This window comes from Trachypithecus francoisi, unplaced genomic scaffold, assembly GCF_009764315.1.
Source record: "Trachypithecus francoisi isolate TF-2019V2 unplaced genomic scaffold, Tfra_2.0 Lachesis_group15, whole genome shotgun sequence".
In the NCBI taxonomy this organism is placed as follows: Eukaryota; Metazoa; Chordata; class Mammalia; order Primates; family Cercopithecidae; genus Trachypithecus; species Trachypithecus francoisi.
This window is the reverse complement of record NW_022681460.1, coordinates 75,427,425-75,444,015: the sequence shown is the minus strand read 5'-3', so window position 1 is coordinate 75,444,015 and position 16,591 is coordinate 75,427,425. Positions and strand designations below refer to the sequence as shown.

At 39.2% G+C, this 16,591-nt stretch overlaps 1 long non-coding RNA gene across 1 annotated transcript; it reads left to right on the top strand.

Moving 5' to 3' along the window:
* Nucleotides 1–1,018: 1,018 nt before the first annotated feature.
* On the top strand, nucleotides 1,019–2,538 carry LOC117098060. The gene is made up of 2 exons (XR_004443154.1): nucleotides 1,019–1,084; nucleotides 2,419–2,538. It is a non-coding gene; the product is annotated as an uncharacterized LOC117098060 (long non-coding RNA).
* The last annotated feature ends 14,053 nt before the right edge of the window (nucleotides 2,539–16,591 follow it).

The window sequence follows — 16,591 nt, the reverse complement described above, 5'->3', positions numbered from 1 at the left end:
CATTCCAGTCCGTGTGAGACCCATCCAGGACAGAGACATCCGCCTGGAGGTAATCTCCATTCCGGCTCCAGGAGCCTCCCACCGGTCTCTAGTGGCTCCAAAGGACTCTTTGTAGCCAGGTAGAGTTCGGTTTCCATTTCCGCCTATAGGTGAGAGGAAAGCAATGGGAAACCCCCAATCCAAAATACCTAGAGACTCCCCTTTAAGGTGTCTTCCAAAAAATCTCAAAACTTTACAATTAGAGTAAGATCTTAAACGAAAGCAACTGATTTTCCTCTCCACTGTGGCGTGGCCACAATATAAATTAGACAACCAGTCTCAATGGCCGCCTGAAGGTACCCTAGACCATAACATTTTAATCAACCTCAATAATTTCTGCCAGCACTTAAGTAAGTAGTCTAAAATAAATTATATACAAAAGTTTTAAGACTTGCGTTCTCGACCAGACTTGTGTAGCCAATGTTCCTTAGCCCAAGTCAAGTTGGCTAAGGCACAGACCTAGCAAAGTCAGAAAAGAGTCATCTTTCCTGTCTGACTTGCCTGTGTCAGCTCCCCTCCTTCCACTCCGGCGGTATACTCCACTTCCCCCTCCCGCTTCGGCCCCACCTTCCCCTTCTGCTCCACCTTCCCCTTCCGCTCCTGCTGTAGTTCCACCCTCCTCCTCAGTCCCTCCTACCATTGTTGAGGCTGCCCCTCCTTCCATCCCTCAGCACTTCCGCCTACCCACCTTCCACACTCCCTCTCATTCTTATGGTAGCTGTCTCTTACTCTCATTCCGCCTTCCTCTTCAGTCTATTCCTGCCCTCCTCTTCCTCGGCTCCTTCCTAACTATTCTCTCATCATTCTATTACTGTCATCATTCTATTACCTGCTTCTTATATCTCCTCTAATAATTGTTTTAGACCTTTAGGCACCTAAGGCACTAGGCAAACCAGTGTCTGATCTCTGGCCTAGTCTTAACTAAAACCAAACAATACTCCAGACACTAGGCAAACCGGTGTCCTTACATCTAAACGGTGGCGGACAATGCCATCTCCTAGCAACTACCTCTGCTACGTCACCACTGTTGCCCATCTAATACCAGGTAAAATAATTACTGTTATCTAAATTCTTTTCTCTTTATACTTCTGCTTCTTCTCTATCAGCTGCAAAGCTCTCCGCTGTTGACTAAGTCAATGTCCTTCTCTCCCCCTTAAAAAACGCCAAAATGGAGTCCTACTTTATACTTACATTACTACTCTTCTTATACACTCCAACAGCTGGCGGAGTAAAAGGAGGACTCTACAGAGATCCTATTTAAGATTCATATCCGACTGCAACCCTCTTAATAAAAAGGACACTTGTTCAACAAAAATCCCTCCCTAAAAATATACATGTCCTACAAAATTTAATCTTAGCCATTCAATCACAGGAACAGGCCCTACAAGACCAACTACACCCCCCCCCCCATAAGGACCCCTTCTCATAGTTAAAGCTTGTCCGTCAAGGGTTAAATCTAACACAGGCAGCTCACATAACAAATCTCTCCCAGTGTTTCCTCTGTGCAGCCCTTGAAAGAGCCCCCTTAGTGGCAGTCCCCTTACCTACTGCTTTCAAGGCTACAACTAACTCTACAGGCACTTCGCAAAAACCGTTCTTACTCCAAGTCCCACTATACCAAAACCCAAAAAATCCAATCCTCCCTTTCTGCTACTCTGCCCCGAACTCCTCCTTGGTGTAAGTACACCCAATCGCCCAATAAGACCCAGACAGCCCCTGTTGGAAGTTATTTCTGGTGTAATAAAACCGTCTTCAAGGTCCTTAACCACACATCCATCAGCCAATCCCTCTGTGTCCCAGTGTCCTTAGTACCTAGTTTAACCGTATATAGCAAAGCCGAAGTGGCTGAACTCACCCTACAATTTAACTCTCCTCCTAATAATCTCCAAAAACAGGCTGTCTTCCTTCCCTTAGTCATCAGGATTTCCCTAGCCTCCTCCTTAGTGGCGTTAGGACTTGGAACTGGGGCTCTTGCCTACTCTGTACAATGTACCCGATCTCTAACCGCCCAAATTCAAGAAGCTATAGAGGCGTCGGCTGAAAGTCTAGCCTCTTTACAACACTAAATCACTTCAGTAGCTCAGGTGGCAGCACAGAACAGGAGAGCACTAGATCTTCTTCCAGCTGAAAAAGGAAGAACATGTCTTTTCTTAGGAGAAGAATGTTGCTATTACATAAATGAGTCAGGTCTAGTTGACACTAATATCCAAACCCTAAGCCACATTAAAACAAAACTAAAAAACTATAATACTCCCTTAACCCCTGGTCCACCCATATGGTTATTACCAATAATGCAACAGGTGCTCCCATTCCTCATCCCTGTATTAATTCTCTGTCTTATCCTATATTTTGCCCCCATTATAATCAAATTTCTCTGAGCCAAAGTTCAAGAGATCACCCGTGTCGCCTTCAACCAGATGCTCCTACATCCCTACGTCCAGGTGCCAACCATGGACCGTCATAACAACACCCCCTGACAGCAGGAAGCAGCCGAACAGAGGATGCTGACCCAATCATCATAATCAATAAAAGGTTGGACTGTCTGGACGGAGGGAGAGAGAAACAAAGAACAAAGGTGACTAAGATGGCATACTTCCGGGTTCTTCATCACCAACTTTCCTGCGCCCGGGAAAGGCACAGGTCAACTGCGCAGGCACAGCATGATGTCCGACCCAGGAAACTGAAGCCTACCTGGCTGCGCCCACCGCACGGCCCTCGACCGGCCCGCATCCCGCCTACCGCCCTCCCACTCTCAGGCCCAAGACACAAAAGCCGCTCCCAGCAGGCGCCGGGCGCAAACTTCTGGGCCCCCTCCTCGTATGGGGACCCAGCAACCTCGCCCCAGAACGCTGGAGTGACTTCCTCCGCCTCCGCCGCCGGAGACCGGTGAACTTCGCCCTTTCTTCCTTCACATTGGCTAGCTAATAAAGTTTCTTTTTATCTTGCCTACTTGCCTTTTCTCTGGCGCCGGCTCTGGTGGTCGCATAAAGCAAATCACCTAGTACTAACATTTCTTCTCCCCACTGTTGCTTATTTTTCTCCTCAATACTTTTCACTATTGACATGCTCTGGCCTTTACTAGTGAAATGTTTATTTTTGTGATTTTTATGATATAATAATAGTTATATGTTTGCTCTTTGTCCCTGGTTCCTGGCACAGAACTTCTAAAATTGTTGTAACTTTCTGAGTGGTAGAGGTAATTGAAATGTCTTTGTTATTATATGCCCCCGCAATCACCCCAGTTCCTGAAATAGCTCAGGAGCATAAAAATGAAAGGAGTATCTTTTGTTATTCATAACGAGCCCCTTTCAACCCCACCTGAGTTTATGTTAATGAGGTGACTTTTGGAAAGTACCTAAGAATACAGGCCTTGTTGCCAAGGGAACCAATCATGTAATTCGAGGTTAGAACATTCAACCCCATCCCCCAATCTTCAGAAAAAGGAGTGGGGTTAGAGACTGACTTAATCACTAAGGGCCAATGATTAAATCAATCGTGCTTTAATAATAAAGCCTCCATAGAAACCCTAAAAATGGGGTTTGGAGAGCATCTGGATTGGTGAACAAGAAGGTATGCACATGCCAGGAGAGTGGCACACTGGCATGGAAGTTCCTGTGCTTGGGACCCTTCTGGATCTCACCCCATGTATCTTTACTTCTGGCTGTTCATTTGTGTCCTTTAAAATAGCATTTGTACACTGGCCGTGGTGGCACACACCTGTAATCCTAGCACCTTGGGAGGCAGGTGGATCACTTGAGGTCAGGAGTTCGAGATGAACCTGACCAATATAATGAAACCCCCTCTCTACTAAAAATAAAAAAATTAGCTGGCTGTGGTGGCCTGCGCCTGTAATCCCAGCTACTCAGGAGGCTGAGACAGGAGAATTGCTTGAACCCGGAAGGCAGAGGTTGCAGTGAGCCAAGATTGTACCATTGCACTTCAGCCTGGACAACAAGAGCAAAACTCCATCTCAAAAAAAAAAAAAAGAAGCATTTCTAATTACTAAATAGTAAGTAAACTGTTTTCTTGGATTCTGTGGACTGTCCCAGCAAATTATTGAACACGAGAAGGGCGTCCCATGAAACACTGACTTGTAACTTGTAGCCAAGTTGGAAAGGAGTTGTGAGTAACTTAGGGATCCTCTACTTGCAACTGGCATCTGAAGTAAGGAACATTTTGTGAGACTGAATCCTTAATCTATATGGCCTGTTCTAATTCCAGTTAGTCAGGGTCAGAATTGAGTTAAATTGTAGGACACCCAGTCAGTGTTTGCCGATAATTAAATAATTGGTTGATGTGAAAAAACACACACATTGTTGTTTAGAACTAGAATGAAAACTCCGTGAGGACAGGAGTTCTGTCTGTTTTGTTCACTGTTTTGTGCATATAAGAAACTACAAAACCCACCATTATTTGATTACTATCTTTTGTGTCCCAATTCCCTTTCACCAAGAGAGTGAGCAAGTCTGATTATTGTACCTGGAATCTGATAATTCCACACCTGTGGCATTAGGGGCAGCATTGAGTGGAATACAGGGTTCCTAAAAGAATGGAGTATTCACCAGAGGAAAATAGAAAGAGTGTAGCTTATTACTACTCTGTGAAATAAATTCTCAAGATTTTCATTTTATTAAAAAAGCAGGAAATGATCAGGAGTTTGAGAAACTTATTCAAGCACCTAAAATAATTATCTGATTGTCAACTGAAGAATGACAAGGTTCATATATTTGAAAAGGAGGACTTTATTTTTCATGAAGGCTTGTGGCCTGAAGAGTGGCCATTCTGGCAGATTGAGAAGAGAAGCCTCTGGTCAGAAGCCAGACACAGACACTTTGAGGTAGGGACAAAGGGAAGAGGAATTTATGCTGAGCAAGGGGACCAAATATATGTATTTAATAAGCTATAGGAAGAGTAATGAATATTTATGAAAGGAGAAACATATGCTTGTGCAATTGAGCTTCATGATTCTCTGTGGGATCCATGTTCAGAAAATAGAGATATTAGCATGATCCAAGGGTGTAGTTTCTGGCTCTGTCACGTCAAAAGGTGAAGCAGAGGACAGGAAAACCATACTGATCATCCTCTGTAGACTCCATAGTGGATGGTCTCCTACCAGGAAGAGATGCTGATGGGTTGTTTTGTTGGAGCTGCAAAAAGAAGGGGCAGCAGTCAGGCAGTCGGTATACCAATGTTGGAGTCTTCTGAAAGGGCTAGTTTCTGATTAGCCCTTATGTAAGAAAACCTAATGGTGGTTATCGATGGAGAGGCTATAACAAGGTGTATCTGACCTCCCATGTTGTCATGGCTGAGAACTCAGTTTTCAAGGTTGCTTGGCCAAGAAAGGGTCTATTCAGTAGGTTGTGGGGCTTAGAGTTTTGTTTTTATTTCTCAGATAGAAAATGAACATACCCCCAAGATTTCAGTTCCAGTGATTTTTTTTTTTTTTTTTCACAACTGCAATAGCAGACTAGACAGAAGTTCTCTAAAGAACATTTCACTTCGTTTGAGATCATGTATGCTGCCATACATGGCCCAGGAATAAACTACACTATTCACTGAGGATAGGTCCAAGGGAAATGACTAGAATTTTTACTATAAATTCCAGACTGGGAGGAGAGGCAATATCATGTGACTCAGGCTTCTTGGACAAGTGAAAAGATTCAATTTATAAAGAAAGTAGCAGTAAATTAGACTAAAATAAATGCATTGGGTATTTTGTATTCAAGAGATGTTTTTCAAATTTAAATTTTGGAAATCTAGAGAAAGGACCAGGTACAAGTGGCTCATGTCTGCAATCCCAGTTCTTTGTGGGATCAGGCAGGCAGATCCCTTGAGGTCAAGAGTTCAAGACCAGCCTTAGCAACATGGTGAAACCATGTCCCTACTAAAACTACAAAAAAAAAAAAATAGCTGGGTATGGTGGTGCATGCCTGTAATTCCAACTACTTGGGAGGCAGAGACAGGAGAATCACTTGAACCTAAGAGACAGAGATTGCAATGAGCCAAAATTGTACCACTGCACTCCAGCTTGGGCAACAGAGCAAGAAAAAAAAAAAAAAAATAGAAATCTAGTAAAATGTTTATCTCTCTCTCTCTCTCTTTCCCTCTCTGTCTCATCCTCACATTTCTCTCTCACGCATGAGACAGGCAAGACATGATCTAAAAAATATATAAATATATGCACTATATATATAGTGTAGTTGTTGTTGTTGTTGTTGTTGTTGTTGTTTTGGAACCATGTCTTGCCCTGTCACGCAGGCCAGGCTGGAGTGCAGTGATACAATCATGGCTCACTGCAACCTTGACCTCTCAGGCTCAAGAGATCCTTCTGACTCAACCTCCTGAGAAGCTGGGACTACAGGTACATGCCACCATGCCTGACTAATTTTTAAATTTTTTGCAGATATAAGGTCTCACTATGTTGCCCAGACTGGTCTTGAACTCCTGAGCTCAAGCAATTCACCTGCCTTGAACTTCCCCAAATGTTGGGATTACAGGTGTGAGCCACTGCACCCAGTCTATTTCAATATTTTGAATACATTTTAGAATTATTTATTTAAATTTACATGCATATGCATTATTCAAGGTTCTCTAGAGAAATAGAACTAATGCTGTATACAATATAATATCATTATGTATATTATATATTATAATATATATAAGAGAAGACCTATAGGAATTGACTCACACAACTGTGAAGGCTCAGAAGCCATAAGCTGCTGTCTGTTTGCTGGAGAACTAGGAAAGCCAGTGGTTTAATTCAGTCTGAATCCTAAGGTCTGAGGACCAGAGATCCCAATGGTATAAGTCCCAGTCCAAATCAGAAACCCTGAGAACCACTGAGGTTGGAGGGACAATGGTGTAAATCCAGGAACAAGCCTGAAATTACCCAAACCAAAAGTACCAATGTCTGAGGGCAGAAGATACATATCCACACTCAAAAATATAAAGCAAATTTTGCCTTTTCTCTGCTTTTATCTTCTATTCAGTCTCTCAGCATGTTGGATAATGCTCACCCACATTGGTGAGGACCATCTTCTTCACTCAGCCTACAGATTCAAATGCAATTTTCTTCTGGAAACATCCTCACAGACGTACTAAAAAATAATGTTTTACCAGGTTTATGGCATCCCTTAACCCTGTAAGTTGACACATAAAATTAACGATCTTAACATATTATGCCAGGACATAAATCAATTTTAAAAATAATGCTAAAAAATGAGATAATATGTGCAAAACTTATTAGACCTGGATTATTTGACTACAAAACAAACAAAAATATTAAATATGCATTATATAATGTGAATCTTTTGGAAAATATTTAATGTTTTTAATGATCACATCACTGACATTTAGCATTTATGGCATCACTCTTATTTTGTCCTGTTTAACCTGTTGGATATTATTTTGAACCGTCTACAGTTCTGACCACATGCATTAAAACTTTGTCAGAGGCTGTTAATAACCATTCATCTTTGATGAACAGTTGATGAGATGAAATAAACAAAAAATAGGGAGAGCTGCATTTAGTTGGACAGAGAAAAAAAATCACTTAAAAAATCTGAATTAGCCGGGCGCGGTGGCTCAAGCCTGTAATCTCAGCACTTTGGGAGGCTGAGACGGGCGGATCACGAGGTCAGGAGATCGAGACCATCCTGGTCTACACGGTGAAACCCCGTCTCTACTAAAAATACAAAAACTAGCCGGGCGAGGTGGCGGGCACCTGTAGTCCCAGCTACTAGGGAGGCTGAGGCAGGAGAATGGTGTAAACCCAGGAGGCGGAGCTTGCAGTGAGCTGAGATCCGGCCACTGCACTCCAGTCCGGGCGACAGAGTGAGACTCCGCCTCAAAAAAAAAAAAAAAAAAAAAAAAAAAAAAAAAAAAAAAAAAAATCTGAATTAAACAGTTTTATATTTTTGCTTGCTGGTATAATCCTACATCCTCTCCATTTGAGGTAATAGTCTGGTTGATGAGTGAAGGTCCTTGCCTCTTGAAATAATGAGTATCTGAAACATTCAAGTCATTAGGAGTTGTCCTGAAGGATCTCTGCCCCCATGGTCCTAGGACCACTCATTTATAACCTGCCAAAAAGTGCATGCATTTTGAGGATTTTAATCTAAGATTCAGAATATATAATAGGAAGGCAGCCTTCTCCACTGTCAGTTTGCACACTCTGTTCCTATACATTAATTTTTTTCTATATAATTTAAGATTTCCAGGGTTTCAGTAGACAGTGTTAATGGTGTGTTGCTTCATTAGTGAAAAGATTCAAGGATCTCAAGTGCAAAAAGATGTTTAATAATGGAAATCACTAAATACTTACTTACATGCAAAAATATACTCCCTAATTGAATGGGATTACAGGGGATTATTAAGCCATCTTTTATATATCACTATTGGTGAACTATGCTTTTTATGTAGAAAGTTGCTCCATGTACTCCATTATTTATAAGCCATGAGTATTGAAATAGTCCTTAAATTACATCAGAGGAACAAAATGTAAAAATGTATCTCATGATTTATTTTGGAGAGTCTCTCAACATTAATTAAAGTTAAAGAAATCTGCCTGCTTTTGAGAATCAAAAAATCCTGAGTGTCTCTCAATGCACATTTTATATGATCACTTAAAACTGAACAACAACAACAACAACAACAAATAACAACCAAGACTGAGCCACTGTTAGCTTTAGGTAGTGTTTAGATTCCCATCTTATCTAGAATTATTTCTATCTAGAATTGAAAAACTCTTCTAGCATTGTAACTTTGAACTAAATCACTTGCAGGCAATTTACAAGGTAAAAGTGTCTGAGGCAGCAGCAGCTTACTGAATTTTGCCTGTAGTAAAGTGAAGATAGAACAGACTTGTTTTCTGTTCTAAATATAAACACAGCAGTTTTCCCTGTCAGCAGTTGCTATTCAGATGCATGTATGCTCTTCCACTTAAAATTCAGAGCCATTTTTCTTGCTATTATTGGGGCTTAGAAAATAATACCCCAAAGTAAAGGCCTCAGAAGCAAAGTATTTCTCTGAGGATGGAATGCTGCACAGAGAAGCCAAGAAAAATCCTGTAAATCAAAAATAAAATTTTAAGCACCTCAGTAAAATGAGTTGACTGCCTCTTTGCCAAGGGGACTGCAGAAAAACCTGAAAAACCTGATTGCCAGCCATGATAGGTAGGGTGGTCAACACACCTCATTATACCCCCCATCCCTTTTGGAGTTTAGATATAACTGACCAGCATTGACATGCTGATCATAAGATGAAGAAAACAGACTCTTTGTGGCAATAAGATTCCACCTTTGACCTGAAGCTGGTATAGCATCACATGAGAACATACCCGGAAGGAAATCAAAATATTTTATTCAAAAATATATTTTTCTGACATATTTAAAAATGGTCCTGCAAACCCTTCTTTTGTGGGGGATATTTGCATCCATTGAGAATCTCCATTAATGCAACCAGACTTTGTCTTTTCAGGTGTTTCTAGAATCTAAGAAAGATTAAATGAGAATCTGACACATTTAAGGTTTGAAAAGAGACATTTACCATCTATTCTCACTGAAGACTGCTAGCTATAAGGCTTCGTCTACATAATAAGAACCATGACTTCAGTAACCCCCTTATCTTAAGCAATTCTTTCTAATGACTCCAAGTCTTTAAATAAGGCTTGACTTTTTCAGCCAATTTCCTGTTAGAAAAATCTATGAATCTACCTAATTGCCCCTGCAGCCCCTATCCCCTAGCACCTGCTTCAAGATATTCCACCCTATTAGGCTGAAGCTATGTACAGCTTCCATGTATTGATTTATAATTATACGTACAATTTCTGTCTTCTTAAAATGTATGGAACCAAACTGTAATCCAACTGTCTCAGACACATTTTTTCAAGACCTCTTGAGACTGCTCCCTGGGCTGTGGTCACTCATATTGTCTCAGAATAAACTTCTTTAAATATTTTATGGAGTTTGTTTTTTCCATCAACAATCTGAACTGATAGGCCTTGCTGGGTTCTCTCCTCAGTCTGTTCTCATTAGCTCATACTCTTTTTGTCCAATCACAGTTTTACACAGTTGTCCATTGTTCATCAACTCTAGGGATAAAAATAGCTTTCCTAGGGTCTTTGGTCTTCATTTTGAAAGCTTCCATAGTATATAAATCTGTTATGCCTTTCTTTTATTAATCCATGTTTTGTTATAGGCATGTTGGCCATGACCCTTATAATGGGGAGGAAAGATCACCCGCCCCCTTTCCATCTTTATCCTTAATCATTTTAATGCATTAACATTCAGAATATTAACAAGGTTAAAGTAGAAATTAATATGGAATTTTGTGACTGTTAGTATTCTTTAAACTAATCTGTGCCTTTGAAAATCAGAATAGTAGTTATCTGGAGGGCATAGACAGAATATGGGAGGTGCCAAAGAGGGGTTCTGTTTTCTGATATTAATTCATTCTTTGATCTGGGTCTGGATATACAGATGTAAATCATTAATCTGTGTGATCATCTGCTGTTCACTTTTCTGTGTGTACCTGTTACTTTACTAGTAAGTTTATATATATATATATAAAAAAACCATGTTCCTTTGCAGCTACTTTTCTAAACAGAAGTTAAAATGATAGAGAAAATCAGATTTCTTATTCAAGTTAGATTATTGTATTTTAATAAAATAAAGGCAATAAGGTCCATGAAAGATAAAGTAATACGGACAATACAATATTAAATGTCAACTGAACTGCTGCATTATTCTCTTTTTAATTTTTAAAAGGATCAAGCTGGCATGAAAATAACCAGTGTTTGAGAATAACTTTATAATTTATGACCTTGTGCAAGATTATCACCTGATAAGTCTTTCTTAAAATTGATGCAAATATATGAAACAATTTTAAGAAAGATTTTTGTCAGTAATGTTCTTTATTAAGTGTAATTATATAAGCATATTACTCTAAATAATTAAATATATTATTTCATAATTTACAATGTTTTATAAATAATATAATTAGAAATATAATATACTTAGATGTAATATTGTTAATAATTAGGATAACCTATCATTATTATTACTTGTTGACAAAACTCAATTTTGGAGTCTTTCTACTTTCTTCAATACTGACAGAATGTCTCATATTAAATTTTGAAAATGATTTATTCATTAATTTTGAAGACTATTTACACAACTACATTAAGCCCTCTTAATCAAAATATTTAAAAAATGTTAAGCTATTTTTTTTGAGACAGAGTCTCACTCTGTTGCCCAAACTAGAGCGCAATAGTACAATCATAGCTCACTGAAGCCTCAAGCACCTGTGCTTAAGCCATCCTAGTGCTTCAGCCTCCTAAGTAGGTAGAATTACAGGCATGCACCACCACACCTGGCTAATTTTGAAAAATTTTTTGTAGAGATGGGGTCTCACTACATTGCCCAAGCTGGGCTTGCATTCCTGGCATCAAGCAATCCTCCTACTTTGACCTTTCAAAATGCTGGAATTAAAAGCATGAGTCGCTACACCTGCTCAAAACTGATGATAAAATATTGAACCATTAATAACTTGATGGCAAATATCTTTCTCTATATGTTTATGACACGAAAAAATTTAATGAAGAAAATGTGACTTGTTTGAGGTAACCATGATAAAAGAACAATTCAAATGCCCCACATTCTATTATGATTTCTTTTTTAAATCTCAGCTTTTTTGAGGCATAGTTGTCATATAAAAATTTTATATATTTATGGCTGGGCGCGGTAGCTCACACCTGTAATCCTAGCACTTTGAGAGGCTGAGGCAGGCAGATCATGAGGTCAGGAGATCGAAACCATCCTGGCCAACATGGTGAAACCTCGTCTTTACTAAAAATACAAAAATTAGCTGGGCATGGTGGCACGCACCTGTAGTCCCAGCTACTCAGGAGGGTGAGGCAGGAGAATTTCCTGAACCTGGGAGATACAGGTTGCAGTGAGCTGAGATTGTGCCATTGCACTCCAGCCTGGCGACAGAGCGAGACTCCATCTCAAAAACAAACAAACAAACAAAAAAGTATATGTTTAAGACGTACAACATGATGTTTTAATATATGTATATATTGTGAATTTATTGCCACTATCAAGTAAATTAACATATTCATCATCTAACATAGTTACTGTAGGGCCAAGGCCATTGGTCCCTATGGGCTCACTGAAAATATCTGACTTGGAAGATTGATTAACAGGAGAAAAGGCATCCAAATTTATTTAACACGTATATGAAAGCATTCAGAATAAAGATCCAACTTCCTAATGAGGTACGGAAAATTATAGGTCATCTCAAGGTTACAGAAACAATGAGGACTTGGATCCTGGTAAAACAGGTTATGAGAGATGGGAGAGGAGAAATTCTATTGAGGGGCATAAATGATTACTAAAAAGAATGATTGGATCTGGAACAGAAATTAACCTGAAAATAGTTATCTCCGGAATTTAAATGATCCTTGGAGACAGTAATTATCTTGAAAAAGAGTCTGTTCAGGTATGGTTACAGTTTTGGTCTTCTTTCCTGTCCTGGATAATGAAATAACAGGAAGAACATGAATAAAAACAAGGACAATGTTCTTGTTCCCTTTAGTGGGTCATCCTATCTTTATGTAGATAAAGGGAAAGTCTCTTCCAGAGCCTGTTGATCTCTAAGAATTTTTAATCTAAAATAATCATTCCAGAGAGCTATATTTTGGGGTAAAATGTTATAATTTCCTTCATTACCATTTTTGAGTGTGTGTGGTAAGAACATGTAAGATCTATTCTCTTGGCAAATTTCAACTATACAATACAGTGTTATTAACCATACCCACCATGCTGCATGAGAGCTTCAGAATTATTCATCCTGCATAACCAAAAGTTTATACCCTTTGACTAACATCTTCACATTTCCCTCTCCTCCAATTCAATATCCGCTCCCCTAGTCTATTCCCTCCCCCACCAGACCCCACCATTCTTCTCTCTGCCTCTGTGAGTTTGATTTCTTTAGGTTCCTCATATAAGTGAGATCATGTAGCATTTGTCTTTTTGTGCCTGGCTTATTTCACTTACCATAATATCTTACTGAAATGGCCCCTATAAACTTTATAAAATTAATCAGGGAAGAGAAAGGGAGAAATAAAAGTAAATCATTTTTGCCGCACATTCAGTATTAGTCATTAAGTCAGTTTACTCTCTGACCTGCTTGTTTTGGTGCCTATTGGCATAGAATCATGTAGACTGTCTTGCAAGATTGTAATTCTCCTTAACTGCTCTATAGAGAATAACTTGAACACTTCAAAATGTTAAATTTTCTTTTTGAGTTATTCCTTCAGGTCCTGCATACTGATGAAAGTACTGACATCAGCTGGTCAAAAGGATCCTGCAAGAAGCCAGCTCACCAAAGAATGCAGTTTCTGTATTCTGATTATTTCACCTTCCTTACACTGACTAATCAATGACTTCAATTTTCCAGCCCCTGACATTTCGTGATCTCCTTAACAACCCCAACCTAGAACTTTTTGGGGAGATGGATTTGAGGAGCTCCTCCTATCTCCTCATTCAGTGCCCTGAGATCATTAAACTCTTTCTTTGCTGCAAACCTTGCTGTCTCAGCTTAATGGATATGTTATTGCACAGCAGGCATATGAACCTGTTGTTCCTATAAACTATGATTCCTATCCATTAATTAATCATATTTATATTTTAAAAATAGAACCAACTCTTACTTGAGGGACTTCAAAACAGAAATATCAGGAAGTTCCAAATGTTAAAAAAAAATGCATGCATTCCTTGTTCCAGCCATTCATCATTTTCTCACCTAAAATACACATTGATCATTTTTTTTCAAACTAAATTCCTAAAATTATCTATCAACATCAAAGACCCTCCCTAAGATAGGGTTTTGCAAAGCAAATCACTTTGCAGAGGAACATCAGAACATGTGTGGCCTATCACTGTGATAACAAATACTTACAGAAGAGTCAATGAAAAACTATAGTAATTCATGTGAAGGGGAGATTTGGAGTAAATTTCTAGATTGCTCATTCACACCTCTGGGCTGAGTAGAGTTATCAGCCAATAACAACTTGTTGCCTGGTTTCTTTGAGTGTCATTCCATGCACCTACAGCAGTGTTAAGCTTCTCCTCTGTGTTGGACAAGCAGGTTTCACTGTAGTAATCACTGCAGTGCACGCCTGCAAAACCCATCTAGGGCTTATACACCAAATTGCTAGCAAAACCGGGCTGGAATGGAATTAGAAGCTTGATTTTCTCTTTCTCTCTTTCTTTCTTCTTTCTTTCTGTTGTCCAGGGAAGTAAACAGTACATAGCCTAGAAGTTTTTTCATCTCCATTTTAAAATACACATAAAATTTAGCTGCTAGAGCATTGCTTAATTCCCCACCATCTCAATGAACTCATACTGTGTAAATATTGTGATCTTAATAAATAAATACTGAAGCACAGCTGGCGCCTGTAAGATATCGCTGTTGGGTTGCTGTGGCCCTGTTATCACCAGAGGGTGTTGCTAATTATTCTCGGAACTGAGGCCCTGGCATTCTAGGGGAAAGGAAAGCAGAGGAAAGTCAACAGAGGTTGAAACAAAAATAAAACATTGTTTGTTTCAGTCCATAGCAAGGGCATTCCACCCTTGTGAAAATCAGAAACATATACAGTATAGGTATGCAACTGTCTTTTCTCTGTAAAAATGATTCAATAACACTATTTATTTCAACCCCTGATTGCATCCAGCTGATTAAAATTCAAACCACTTGTTTGTAAGGGCAAGAGGAGATAATAGGGGTGTTCAAAGTACAGCGCGGGAAAAACTGGATGTTTTAAATGAATGAGTTTACCAAGAGAAATAATGTTTTTTTCCTTCCCCCTTGCTTTCCTGGCAGGTGTGTTAATGACCTAGCTTTGCACATTGCACACAAAAGAGGTTCATTGCATGTATCTGTCCTGACTTGAGAAAGCAGATGCTGTTAAGACCTATGTCAAGTGGAAAATAAGCTTCATATGAATTGCTACATTCTTCTTTTGAAAATGCCATGGTTAATTTTTAATTGCTGATAGCAAGGTAGACCTGATGACCACAGCATTCCACTCAGGTAGAGTTTGTGCTGGCTCATCAGATTATTGCTGCCTCTCAACTAACTTATTTGACTTTGAGCCCAATAGTAAGCAGAGAGTACTGTTAAAGAGCCTCTGGCACTGTGCTGTTGTGTTCAAGAACCTATTCTCATTTACTGCTGTCAGCATTTCATTGCACAATAGGGAGGTCTGACTTCAGAAAATACAGATTACCGTAAGCAGAAAACAAGTTTTTCTTTTAGTTCTTCCCATATCTCTTTTCTAGTCTTCCTCTTGGCAACTCTCTTCCATCATTGTTAAAAAGATTTAGAGTCTAAGACAAGATAGTTTGGAGCCAGTTGTTCCTGTGATTCTCAATGGGGCATCTCTGTCCCTTACAATCTATTACAAGGCCTGAGACTGTTGGCAATCCCCTGCTGCTTGATTCAAGAATGCCTCAACTGGTGGCATTCTGGAGCATTTCTAGCCCAGGGAAGAAAAATGTTCAATCCTTACTGAAACTGATGGGAGATTTTTGTCCAGCAGTGTATGCTTAAAAGACACTTGAATTGTTCATAGTTCTTATTCTTGCCTACATTGTTTAACCAAAATTATTCTCCATGTGATTCTGTATTCCACATAAATTCATAAACCATATAATAAAGCTACTAATGCCTGAAACAGATTGCGTTTGTTTTGACTAATTCTATCTAAATATTGTTTCTATAGTTGTCTGCTTGAGTCACTCTATTAGTAAACCATTATTCATTTCAATTGAACAGGGAAAGAAGCACTCTCAGAAATAGCAACCTGCATGATTTTCAAGAACACTGATGTCAAGGGGACAATTCAAAAAAAGGCAGCTAACATCATGAACTTAATGAAATTATGATCACAATATGTGATATTTTGGCAAGGCCAAAAGTATTTCTACATCAGATCTCAAATGGACCAAACTATTGTCGCTAAAATTTGAATCATAGACCTTCCACCTCACTTCTTTCAACTCCCACTTTGATCTTGACTTACTCTTCTTTCAGGTTCACTTCCTTGACTCTATTACCCCGACTTTAATCCCAACCTTTGGTTCCTCTGAACTGCGCTCTTCCTAATTCTCAATAGTTTTTGTTTGTTCATTTCTTATTTCAGTTGTTGTTGTCTTAAATTGATTCTGTGGACTCTAATTCCTCTCTCAGTCAGAACTCTCTGAGTCCATCTGAGCCATAGGGAATCCAGTATTTGATCGTATTTCTAATTTCGTTATTAGTAGCCAGTACAACCTTGACTATGGGAAGTGGTAATTTTGGAAATCTGTATGTATTCTAGTTCAAATGTTTTCCAACACAGGCATCACATCTAAAATTGACCCACTAATTACTCCAATAAGTATCTGCGTTAAATGCCTACAAAGATAGAAATGCCATTACTTTCCAAATGCAACTCATATCATTTTTGAAAACTCTCATTATAGCAAATCCGTATTTATCTTGAGCC